The 12,393-nt window shown below is 37.8% G+C and overlaps 1 protein-coding gene across 1 annotated transcript in view; it reads right to left on the bottom strand.

Annotated features, from left to right (window-relative positions):
* LOC106871942 (rhomboid-related protein 3) overlaps positions 1–12,252 on the bottom strand; it is a 301,094-nt gene extending 288,842 nt beyond the window's left edge. The window contains exon 1 of the mRNA XM_089339510.1: positions 11,950–12,252. The gene's annotated coding sequence lies outside the window, so the exon portion shown is untranslated. The remainder of the gene's footprint in view (positions 1–11,949) is intronic.
* Between the last annotated feature and the right edge of the window lie 141 nt (positions 12,253–12,393).

The raw sequence follows: 12,393 nt of genomic DNA, 5'->3' as shown, positions 1-12,393 counted from the left end.
CTGCTGGTCAAGGTTTTACGAGGTCAGAGTGCAAATCCTACCACAGCTTTTTTCTTTTTTTTTTTATTCGTTTTTTTTTTTTTTTACGACACGCAGAGAAATCGTTGGGTTTGTTCTTCGGTACGCCACTTCTCACACAACACCAGAACAACGTGAAATGAAGTGTTTTGCTCAAGAACACTATACGTTGTCCGATCCGGGAATCAGACCTATGATCTGGCGATCGAAAGGCCAATACCCTAATCATTAGGCCACGTGTCTTCACATATAGGACCCGGAATAATTCTTTTGAGACATCTTATCACGTAGGAAGAAAAGTGTATTTTATATGCCATTAAATATGTAATTGATTTTACTCCTGGGTAAAAGCATAAAAACTGCATCTCTCTGCCCAGCCATTTTGAGCCAGTGGAAGAGTAAGCTCATGAAAGCAGTGTAATCTCAAGCTAAAATTCACGGCCTACATACATCAGATCGTGGTCGGTGGAGAGGACATGCTGTGCCCTTCCTCCTGCAGTTGACTAAACATAGGCAATCCAATCCCATCCATCCATCCATACATACATACATACATACATACATATGCACATGTGCATACACATATATAAAAATGTACCAGTTGAGCACTGGGGTTGATGTAATCGATTTAACTACTCCTAGGTTTGGGTATAAAATTGTACCCCTTTTCAAAGCTTTGTTGAGGTAGTGTATCAGAGCAGGCTCGTCAAACCAGTATGGTCTGAAGCTCAAATTTACAGCCTTCACATGAGACCGTGGTTGACGGAGAGGACATGCTGAAGGCTTTGTCCTGCAGTTGGCTAAACAGAGAAGCAATCCGAAACCTAAAATATGGTATACAAAAAGTTGAGTTTACCATGGCTGCACTGCATTGGGTTACAGACGTCCTTAACCGGACCTGACCTAGGGTTAAACAACAGCAACAACAACAACAAGTAATGTCCCACTGGCATTGATAACAACTTTCCCATTGACATTATGTCTTGATGGAAACCGTTAACCTTTCTCTTTACTGCAGAAAGCAGAGTTTGCTGGAAATAAGTCAAGATGTGAAAACGGAAAGCACGCCTTCGCACACATGCTGCATCTATGCTAAAGAACTATCAATCATGCTAGCAAACTGGCTCATTTGCAATTTGGAACTTTTTAACATTTCCAAGAAAGTTTCTAACAACAGATTTAAATATTTGCCAGGCTTCTAAATCGACTGTAGACATATTGTTCACAAAATTGTCATCTCTCATCACTTTCTCTAATTTGTGGTCCAACAAAAAAATGTCAGCATTTTATTTTGATTCCTGTTAAAACTGAAAACCAACGGCAAACTTATTTGAACGCTCTTCCATCTTTATTAGATAGTTTTTTTTTGTTGTTGTTGTGGATGAGTGTTTTTATTTATTTATTTTTATTTTTTAATTTTTTTGTATGCATGTGTTCTTTTCGCAAAATATTCCAAGCACTTTATATACAATGTCTGTAAAAGTACCTTTCTTAGACCTGCTACAGACAACTGTAGTAATAACAATAAAAAAGAAGAGACTTGGCCAAGTCTCATTTCTAAGGTGGTCAATGTAACGTGTAGAAAGAAAAGTCACATGTGTCAGCTTCGCTTTGCTCCAGACGGTGAAGAGACAAACATTTTGTATAACCACCATGAAGTCTATATGAGAATGAATACGATTAATTTTGAATTAGCACAATGAAACCAATTCTAACAATTCTAAGCATTCATTTGTTTCAGACAGTTTTACAGAATAACCAGAATTTCTATAGAACTTACAGACGTTCCATTATACAGTAAGACCGCTTCCATGTTTCCCTTTGAACAATCAATAAACGATCTCCAATTATATTCGATGTACGGGATGTCAGTTTGTTCAATTATTCCATTAAAATGTTTACAGTAAATAAGATGGAGACGCACAGACAGTAGACTCCTGGACTAAATATCTTACAGCATTTAATTCCAACGCATCTACATATAAAGGCGTGTGGCTTAGTGGTTAGGGTACTCGGTTCACGATTCGTAATGTCGTGAGTTCGATTCCCAGCGGCGCACTGTGTCCTTGAGCAAGACACTTTATTTTCCGTTGCTGCAGTCCACTCAGCTGGCAAGAACTAGTTGTACCTGTATTTCAAAGGGGCCAGCCTCATCACAGCCTGCGTCACGAGGAATCTCCATGAGGTCTAAGCTAAGGGTTCTCGTGTCTGTGGAGTGCTCAACCACTTTCACGCTAATTTCACGAGCTGCCTGTTTCGTTGATTGGATCAACTGGAATACGCGTCGCCGTGACCGACGGAGAACCAAACCATCTACGTATGCTGTGTCCAAGTTACGAGCACAATAAAGACTGTGTGCTTAACAAGTTTACTTCTTAACTGCTCGGTTTCGGTTTCAATTCCACGGCATGTTTCATTGAGCTCTAAGGTCTATCCGATCAATCATCTTTGAAACTGTTTGGAAGGGAAAATGATCACAAGAATCTCGCTTTGTAATCGCGTGGTTTCAAGTTCAGTCTCACTGCGCGGTAAGTGTGTTCTACTAAATCTCCGGGTCGACCAATGTTTGATGAGTGAATTTAGTAAACGGGAACTGTGTCGTGAGCGAATTTGGTAGAGCGAAACTGTGTGCAAGGACGTCATACGTAATTGTGTGTGTGTGTGTGTTTTTGATCACCTAACAACTGGTGATGGTTTGTTTAGGACCCCGTGACCTAACGGTCTGACAAAATAAGCACGAGACTTTAAAGAAAAAGAAAAACGTAATGGGGGCCGATCTATTCATCTAACAAAATACGCCCCCAAGGCGATACTGCAGCATAAGCGCATTCCAATGACTGAAGCAAGTAAAAGATGAAAGACGATATTAAACTGACATATTTAAAGTTGAAAGTCAATCAAATGAGAAAGAGACAAGACGGGAAGAAAAAGATAAGACGGCGAAGAAACAGCAATTGCTTGAGGCATACGAAAGCTCGCCAGTAACTGGTTTTTAAGAGATGAAATGGATTTGTGTCTGTGACGGAAACTTTGACATTTCATAAATATACTGTAGCATTAGGAAATAGGTGAAGGTGCCTGGCTTAGTGGTTAGGGTGTTGCATCTGCGATCCAGGGATTGTGAGATCGATTTCTGAGACTGAGCGGTGTGTTGTGTTCTTGAGCAAAACCCTTCAGTTCACGTTGCTCCAGTCCACTCAGCTGTGAATGGGTACACCCTGCGTCGGACTAGTCTTGTGATCAGGGGGAATGTTGGCCTGTTGGCATAGCCAGCGGGGTGGCTGTCATTCAAAGCGCATTGTGACGAGTGATGTATAACACCGTCCGATCGATCATCTGATCACGCGATTAGGAAATAAACGGGGAGTGGATATAAACAGATGGCCGAAATGAGCCTTCCTTGAAGCAACTATTTCAGTTTCGATATACGGTCCCAGATCATTAACTGCACAAATAAGGAAAGACTCTGAAATGCAAAAACAGACTTCCCTTTCCATGCACCGTATGCCTTCACACTCGTTTAGGTACCCGTATATGCTGGAATATACAAGAGTATAATTTCTACTCTTAAATCACGATTCAAATGACACAAGGCGAACAATTTCGAGGAAGAGGCCTCGATGCAATTTGAACTCAGAAATGTGAAGTCGGATGAAAAGCCGCTAAGTATTTTGTCCGGCGTGCTAATGATTCTGCCAGCTTTCCACCTTAATAATAATAATAATAATCTTTTCTACTCTAGGCACAAGGCCCGAAATTTTTCGGGAGGGGGCCAGTCGATTAGATCTACCCCAGTACGCAACTGGTACTTAATTTATCGACTGGTTGTCCTACTGGCTACCAACATGCATAAATCAAGGCAAAAAATACGACACTCGGTGATTTTTATACGAAAAATAATATGCGCTTCCAGGTCTGATTATTATGAAAGTTTAATTTAATTTCTATTAATTTTTCTTTTATTCCAATACGAAAAAGTCGTCTACAACGACCGAAATCGATACATATTTTCTATGATAAAGTCTTCAAACGCTTTCATTTTTCCACATATTTTTTTTCAATATATATCTACCCGTCTGTATCCGCTTAACAGTTTAAATGCATACACACACACACACTAGTATTTGATAATAGCTTCATTCGGCTCATCACACGAGCTCGTGCAGGTTTAGGTGACCGAAACCTGAGGAGCTAGGTTCGTGTGACGTGCTTACGAAGGTTTAGGTTATATCGCGCTGAATCAAACTTATTAAATACTAATTGATGTACACTCCTGTCAAATGTGTTGAGTGACTCTTTCTTTCGTTTGTCCACTTATATATATATATATATATGTATATATATATATATATTCCTTAGTGAGCGAAGCAAGAGATTTACGAAATAAAAACAAGACTTATAAATACTGGAATCGATAGGATTGACTTAAAACCCTCAGGGCGACGTTTCAGCATAGCTGTAATCAAATGAATAATGTAAATATACATACATGCATATATAGAGTTAGATAAGGCCGGTTTACGTCCATAAAGCGCTTAGCTTTACAGCCTATCTTGAGCGTTTTATGGACGTGAAACCCAGGGCAATCCCATAAACCGGCCTTATCTAACTTTATTTATATTATATACTGCTCTGTAACTTAGAGTGTGCTTCTCTTTCAGATTTATGTTTTACCGATGAAATATATATATATATATATATATATATATATGTGTGTGTGTGTGCAAATATTGACTCGTTGCAGTATATTTCGTTCTACTGGACTCGTCGAAAAATATGCAGTTCGACTAAGAGAATATATAGTGCTAGGAAACAGTTGTGTAACCAGGTAGAATAAATATAGGTTAAGGGTTTGTATTTGAATAGCTTCTCCCTTTGAAGTTACAAAATTGATTTTTATATATTTATATATATATATATATATATATATATATATATATATATATATATATATATATATATATATATAATGGAGTAGTAGTGGAAAGAAAAGAAAGTAAGGTTAGTGGTAGAGCTGAGAGAGGGAGAGAGAGAGAAATTAGCATCAAACAGTAGAGGTGTAATGAAGTGAGTATAGAGAATTACTATAATGATCATCTTTTTTTTTTTTGTCTTTAGCGCTGTTGGAACTAGTTCACACGATTAAAATTGGGGTAAAAATTATAAAAGAATAAAACGTAAAAGTCAGGATGTATGCAACGAATATGTGTGAATAATGGTGACTAAAAACATTACCGGAGGTAATGCGGCTAAATGTAAAATGTAAATATCTTACCTTAAACGACTCTGCATAGCTGAAGAAAAATAAAACTGGTAATGTATGAAAAGATTCCTTGAAGAAGATTGCTTACATTTACAAAAGGCTGCATTAGAGTTTGTAAGTAAATAGCAAGACGGTGCAGTAATAAACTATAATAGCAGTTAAATTTAAAAACGAAAGAAAATTAGCATCATAGTAAAAGTAACAATTAAAGAGGTGAAGGATTATACACAATATATATACATACATATATATATATACACACACGCGTATACACATGCGTGGAGAAAACGAATATATATTTATGAGAAAGTTTCTCTCAAGGGAAACATTGCTAACATACTGCAGTTCTTTAAGGAAAAGTTGCACAATTAAGAAAAACAGATGCACAGTTCAGGAAACAGATGCACATTTAAGGAAACAGATGTACAATTAAAACTCTTTAAATGTCAAACTGTTGCCCTAAAGGTTTCTGAGGAGACAACTTCCATTTGTCTTATGTTTTATGTAATCCAATCTTCAATGGGAAAAATTAGGAATAAAACTTCCGAGGATCTTCCAGGAGCACATATGAAAATATAGCGATCAAGCTCTCCCCAGTAGTACAATTAAAACAGTGATGAGGTTGGTAATGGTAACATTGTGAAGTTTTTATCATTTAGTGATAACGGGGTGATAGCACTGTTACCGGAATCGGTACTATAGTATTGTGGTGGTTACGTAAATGGCGGTGATGATGATGTTAGTAGTGGTAGAGGTGTGGTGCAGTGGTACTGCTAATGGTGGTGTGGTGGCGATATTGTGGCTGTTGTATACTGTAGTAAAGACGATGTTAGTTGTGGCAATGGTGGTGGGACATAATACGGTATGTTGTTGTTTTTTTATTACCTATAAAAGGCGTACATAGATATTAAATGTTTAACGTTTCAGAATGACGGCACAAAACATGTGGGGACGTATAACAATTAAAATTAAATTATGATAACATGAATGGAAAAAAAAAAAAGGAAACGATATATGAAAATGTGCTACCTACCCCACCTCAGCAACATCATGTACTTCCATTTTATATCCAGTTCATGTTTATACCTTGTTTCTATTTCTTTTGGTATTTCCCTTTAAGTCACAAACCACTTTTCCATATCTAAAACCTTCTTTGTATTCCATCACATCTCTCATGCGAACTTCCGGTACCAATGCGCATGCGCCCATATCTTCTTTCTTTTCTTCCTTTCCTATTTACAGTCCTTACGTCCTTCCACTGTGATAACTTCTCTATCAGTCTCCTATCGACACCTTTACAGAAAAACACAAGCATAACACACGGGAGGAGGAGGGGAGCCTTGTGATTTATGTTTGTTGTGTCGGTGGGGAATGGGTGGGTTTGGTGTCTGCAGTGGGAGGGTGGGGTTGAGAGGGTGTGGGTGGGGTGGGTACAGGTTGGGGTCCACTTTGAATGTCCTTCTTCCTCTTCCTCTGTCCTTTCCTTCCAGCCACTCTCCATCCTTCCTCGTCAGTTTCCTCCTTCTCTTCCACCATTTCCTTCTCCTTCTCGACCTTCTCCTGCGCATGCTGGGTTTTTTTAGGACAGTCCGCTCTAATGTGGCCCTTTTGGCCACATTTGTAGTAGCGAGGGGTTCTGCCCTCTATCCACACCTTCATCACTGTATCACCTACTGACACCATTTCTGCTAGTTTTTCCCTATTTTCTGCTGAGATTTGGATCCAGAACTTTGCCTCGCTAATTCCTTACTTCTATTTCTGTGGCTTGGAGCACGGCCACTTCCTTCTCACTTCCGAGAAGTACTGCCGCCACTACCCAAGCCACATCTATTTCAGGGGGATTCCTTCTACCCTGACCCTGGAAGTTCTTCTTCCAAGGTATGTGGGTAGGAGGATTACCCTTCTCGTCTTGCATTTATCGAGTGCTCCTTTGCCTCTTCTTTCTTCTGGCAAGATATGATACATATATTTCTAGTTCTGCCGTTCACAGAGCTGACATCGAGGTCTTGGAGAAGGAAACGAGAGAGTTATGTCGACTAATGAAGCCAGGCTTTAAACTATGCATCTTGCAAAATGAAGAAGCTCTCGTTAAATGAAAGGAAAATTCAACTCAGAAAAAGAAATTCACTAAAAAAAAAGAAGAAAATCCAAAAGTAACTCAAAATAATTATTGTCAATTGATAGTTAGAAAGTGTGTTAACAACAATTCGTTTCAGTTAAGGTCTTCTATAGAACACAAGTCTTCCACTGGCAATATTAGGAGCTTGTATGGAGATCAATGCGCGAATCGGTAACGCAACTACTGTGATGATTAAACCCTAACTCTTGGAGAACCAAAACACTGAACACATTCTCTCTCCCCTAAACACACTGTTATATACAAATACACCCATGCACTTCTACAGAGATAAATTCAATCAGTTATATTCATGCACACACACACACACACACACATAATAGATAAGTACAGACATAGCAAGGCGGTAGTTATGTAACCTCTACCAAATCATGAGCTTCACATCGCCGATCGTCAGACAAATTTTGAGAACCCTTCGTAGTATATCGAAGAATCAGAAACGTGAGATTAGGAGTTAACGAAATGTGAAGAAGAGCCACCTTTACTAAATATATTTTATCATCAGCAGTGAATACACTTCCACGTCATATTTTATTTTTCTTATTTACACTTAAATTTTGTATATTCACACTAAGATAGATAGATAGATAGATAGATAGATAGATAGATGATTCGATACAGAAAAGCTGATTTGATGTTGTAACGATGTTGAGAAAGAAAAGGAAAGAGTGTTTTATATATATATATATATATATATATATATATATATATATATATATAAGAGAGGGAGAAGAATATAATAATGTCGTAGTGTATCGGAATGGTATGTTGATGGAATGGCAAAACTGTCTCAAAGAGGGGTAGATTGCCGATAATACAGCGCAACGCTTCGTATTATTGAACTGATCGTATTCTTCTTAATTTTCTTATCTTTTTATTTTGTTTTCCTTCCTCTTTATTTTATTAATTTTTTTTTTGATTTTTATTGCTTCTATATATTTGTGTTTATATTTTTGTTTTTGTTTGTGTGTGGGGGTGGGGGATTATGTATATATTTTACAGTTGTTGTTGTTGTTGCGGTTATTATTGTTGTTGATATAAATTTCATTTTCTCTATGATACAAGCGACCCCGATAGCTTGAAACTGAAAATTTTGCAGCAAATTATCTTATCGATCTTGCTAACTGATAATGTTAAGCAGTATGGCGTTGTTTTTTTTGCTGGTGGTGGTGGAGGGGATGATGCTGGCGATGTTGGTGGGGGAGTAAAAAAAAAAATAATGGCTGTTCAGATTATTGTTCGTGTGTGGAGATGATGTGTGTTTAAACATACGTATATACGTATATGCAGATGCACATAAACACACACACATATATACACACGCAAACACACACACACACACACACATATATATATATATATACACGTGCGCAAACACTCATATATACTCACACACACATATATATACATCCATTACATACACAGACTAACACACACGTACACATATAGACACACACACATATATACAGACACGTATGATCATGCACACATAGATAGATAGATAGATAGATAGATAGATAGATAGATAGGTTCAATGGCCATATTGTTGCTGCTGGTGCCTGGCCTGGAACAAATATAACCAAAGAATCGCTCGTATATAGTGGAAGGATGGAAAAAAAAGCACAATGACAGATTCCCCACCCCACCCTACCCTAGAACGGTAACTACTGCTGCCGAAGTAACAACAACAGTAAACCAAAAAAAAATTTGAAATAAAATAATCGTTAGAGCATCAGATAAAAGTGCCTTGTGGTATTTCTTCTGGTTTGTTACGTTATGGGTTTTGAATTCTACCGAGGTTCACTTGCCGGTTACCTTTCCGGAGTTAGTAAAAGTAAAGTCCTAGAATGGCTAATGGGATCGACACCATTGACCAACACGTCTCCGGAAAATTACTAACCCCGTGTCTAAATCAGAAGTCGGTCTGCCGAGGTTTTATTTCGCCTTCATTCTTTCGGAATCGATAAATTACCAGTCATGTACTGGGTTCGGTGTAATCGGCGAAACCTTCCTAATGCCAAAATCAGAATGAATTATTACTATCATTAAGGCAGTGATCTGGCAGAACCGTTAGCCCACCGGGTGAAATTTTTAGCGGTATTTCGCCCGTCGCTACATTCTGAGTTCAAATTCCGCCGAGGTCGACTTTGCTTTTCATCCTTTCGGAGTCGATAAATTAAGTACCAGTAAAACACTGGGGTCGATGTAATCGACTAGTCCCCTCCCCACAAAAATTTCTGGCCTTGTGCTTATAGTAGAAAGGATTGTTAGTAGGGCGGCGAGCTGGCACGCGGGACAAAATGCATAGCCGTATTTCGTCCGTCTCTACATTCTGAGTTCGAATTCCGCCGAGGTTGACTTTGTCTTTCATCCTTTCGGGGGTTGATAAAATAAGTACCAGTTGAACACTATGGTCAATGTAATCGACTCATCCTCCGTCCAAAACGAAAGCTGCCCTTTTGACAAAATCTGAAGCCACTGTTATTATTAGACAAAAGTAGCAGCAGCAGCAGTAGTAGTAGAAGAAAATGAGGGGGAGACGTTTTAGCGATAAAATTGTCCATATCGGCATGGCAGCAGCCACTTTAACAAAGCCAACACGAACAGAATACAGCTGTAGAGTAACAACAACAACTTTATCAACAATAACTACATCGATAACAATAGTATCGATAATAAGAGCAATATGAACAACAAAAATAAAAAAAGAAAAACATACATAATGCAATAACAATAATCTAACAATAACAATGATAACAACAATATGAGTAATACCAAACAAACGCAGATCAATATTAAACATACGTGTATGGGGGTGCGGTGGGGTGGATACAACAACGACAGTCGTGGTTGTATCTTCATCGTCAGCAGAAGCAACAACAACAACAATGATGACGAGGGTTTGTTGAGTTTTTTTTAGTTGCTTTTTTTTTATGAGCTGAGCAGTAAGCTAAAACATCATCATCACCACCACCAATAAATAACAAAATGGAGAAGTTTTTCAATCAATAAACGAGTCCGATTTATCGAATAATTTTTTTTTTTTTTTTTCGGAACAGTTTGGAGGGAAATTAAGATTTTAACAATGTTTTAAGGTAGCAGCGTAAGTCAATATGAATCACACACAGATAGTGTGTGTGTGTGTGTGTGTGTGTGTGTGTGCTCTTTTTGTTGTCTCGGTCATCTTTTTTGTAAAGCCTAATATATAGCCTATCCGTCTGTTATGCCGTACCGTTAGGTTACGGTGACGGAAACACACCTACACCGGTTGTCAAGCAGAGGTAGCTAACAAACACAGACACAAAGACACACACTCGCATACATATATGATGAGCTTCTTTCAGTTTCCGTCTACCAAAGTATTTTATATATGTGCTTTTCTAAATAAAACTGCACTTCGTTTGTGAAGCTCCGACGAAGCTATAGAGTGATACACAAGCACTCAACTATGAGTGCATTGCATCTTGTAACAGAAACAAATGTAAGCTAAAGAAGTTCATTACATAATTTCTTATTTCCTTGTCATTTAAAAATTTTCTTTGTGTGTGTGTGTTGTTTACGTCCTGAGAATTTAGAAACTTAGGAGGGACGTAAAATAAATTATAAGCGATGTAACTCGACGGACATAAACCTGTAAATAAAAGCGTGTAAATTTGGGGTTAAAAATCCCATTGAAAAGAAAATGCCGAAGGCAGCCTCTGTGATTCGAACCCGTTTTTTCAGTAAAGAAGACAGTCTGAATCTTGTTAACTCATTAAATAAGTACAGCCACATGAAGTCTTTATATTTTGAATATGTAAATGAAGCACATGAAATGAGAGCAGGACAAAGAGATTTCCACTTTATGAATAACTACAAAATAATTTTTCCACAAGATCTGTAATAAAAGTTTGTGAATATGGCTGATTGTATTAAAAAGATTAACCAAAATGAAGATTTGATCCGGATACTTTCAAGGAAGGGAACTCGGTAAAAGGGACACTGCACACCCAAAAGAACTTCCACCATAAAAGCACCGCTCGGGGCGAACTGCCTAAATCTACCTTGGTTTGTACACCAGTTTAGCTATGTGAAAAACATCAACGTAGTTTATTGGCGATAAACTCAAAATAAGTATATCAGATATCTTAGACGTTTTGCTTGTTAATAGATATTTCCCTCGATGGGATTTGAACTCAGGGTGCAGAGAGCTGAAGCAAATGCAAGATAACACTTTCGGACACATTTTTCTTTTAAAAAATATAATATATGAGGTTTTCGAAAAGTCTCTCCGCAGTGATTTTTTTTTTTTTAATCATGTATTGAAAATGAAGGACGACACTTTCAGAACCTCTTATAAAGTTTTTTAAAGTCTTGTAAAGTCTAATATATTCTTTTGTAGTCTTATACCATCTTATAAACATTTATTTTGCAATAAAATAATGCAGTGAAACTTTTTGAACACCCTGTACGTAAATATGTACAAAACTTGAGAATTGGGTTCTTATTTAGTAAATGGATAATTTAATACGATAGTCAAGAAAATCCATACCTTTAATAATAAAAATTGTGAAGCAGCAAGTAATCCAAAAGAAAATATGGCTAGGTTTGCCTTATTCCACATCGTTCAGGATATACCGTTCTTAGCGGATGTACACAACACTTTATAGTCCGAATGAAATGAATACAAATAAAAAATCTCGTAAATGTTCTCGTCTGGCACCACCACCACCACCCTACCACACACATTCATACATATGTGTGTGTATTTGTACAGCCACACACAATGAGCAGTAAACGGATCTCAGCTAGTTTCGACGATCGTTATTCAGTTGTTTGACGAACTGAATTCGCCACACACCTGTACTCTTAATTTAGCGCCCAGACAGAATTAATGTGAAATAGTGTGACGAAGGTGAAACTTTGAATTACAGATAGAGAAGATCTGATAGGCTTCTAAGCAGTTTCTGTCTAAATAGTTTGGGTAGGGGATGCA

The sequence above is a fragment of the Octopus bimaculoides genome, chromosome 21 (assembly GCF_046866305.1).
Source record: "Octopus bimaculoides isolate indiv1 chromosome 21, ASM4686630v1, whole genome shotgun sequence".
NCBI classification, from domain to species: Eukaryota; Metazoa; Mollusca; class Cephalopoda; order Octopoda; family Octopodidae; genus Octopus; species Octopus bimaculoides.
The sequence above is the reverse complement of the archived record's forward strand: the minus strand, read 5'-3'. Positions and strand labels throughout refer to the sequence as shown.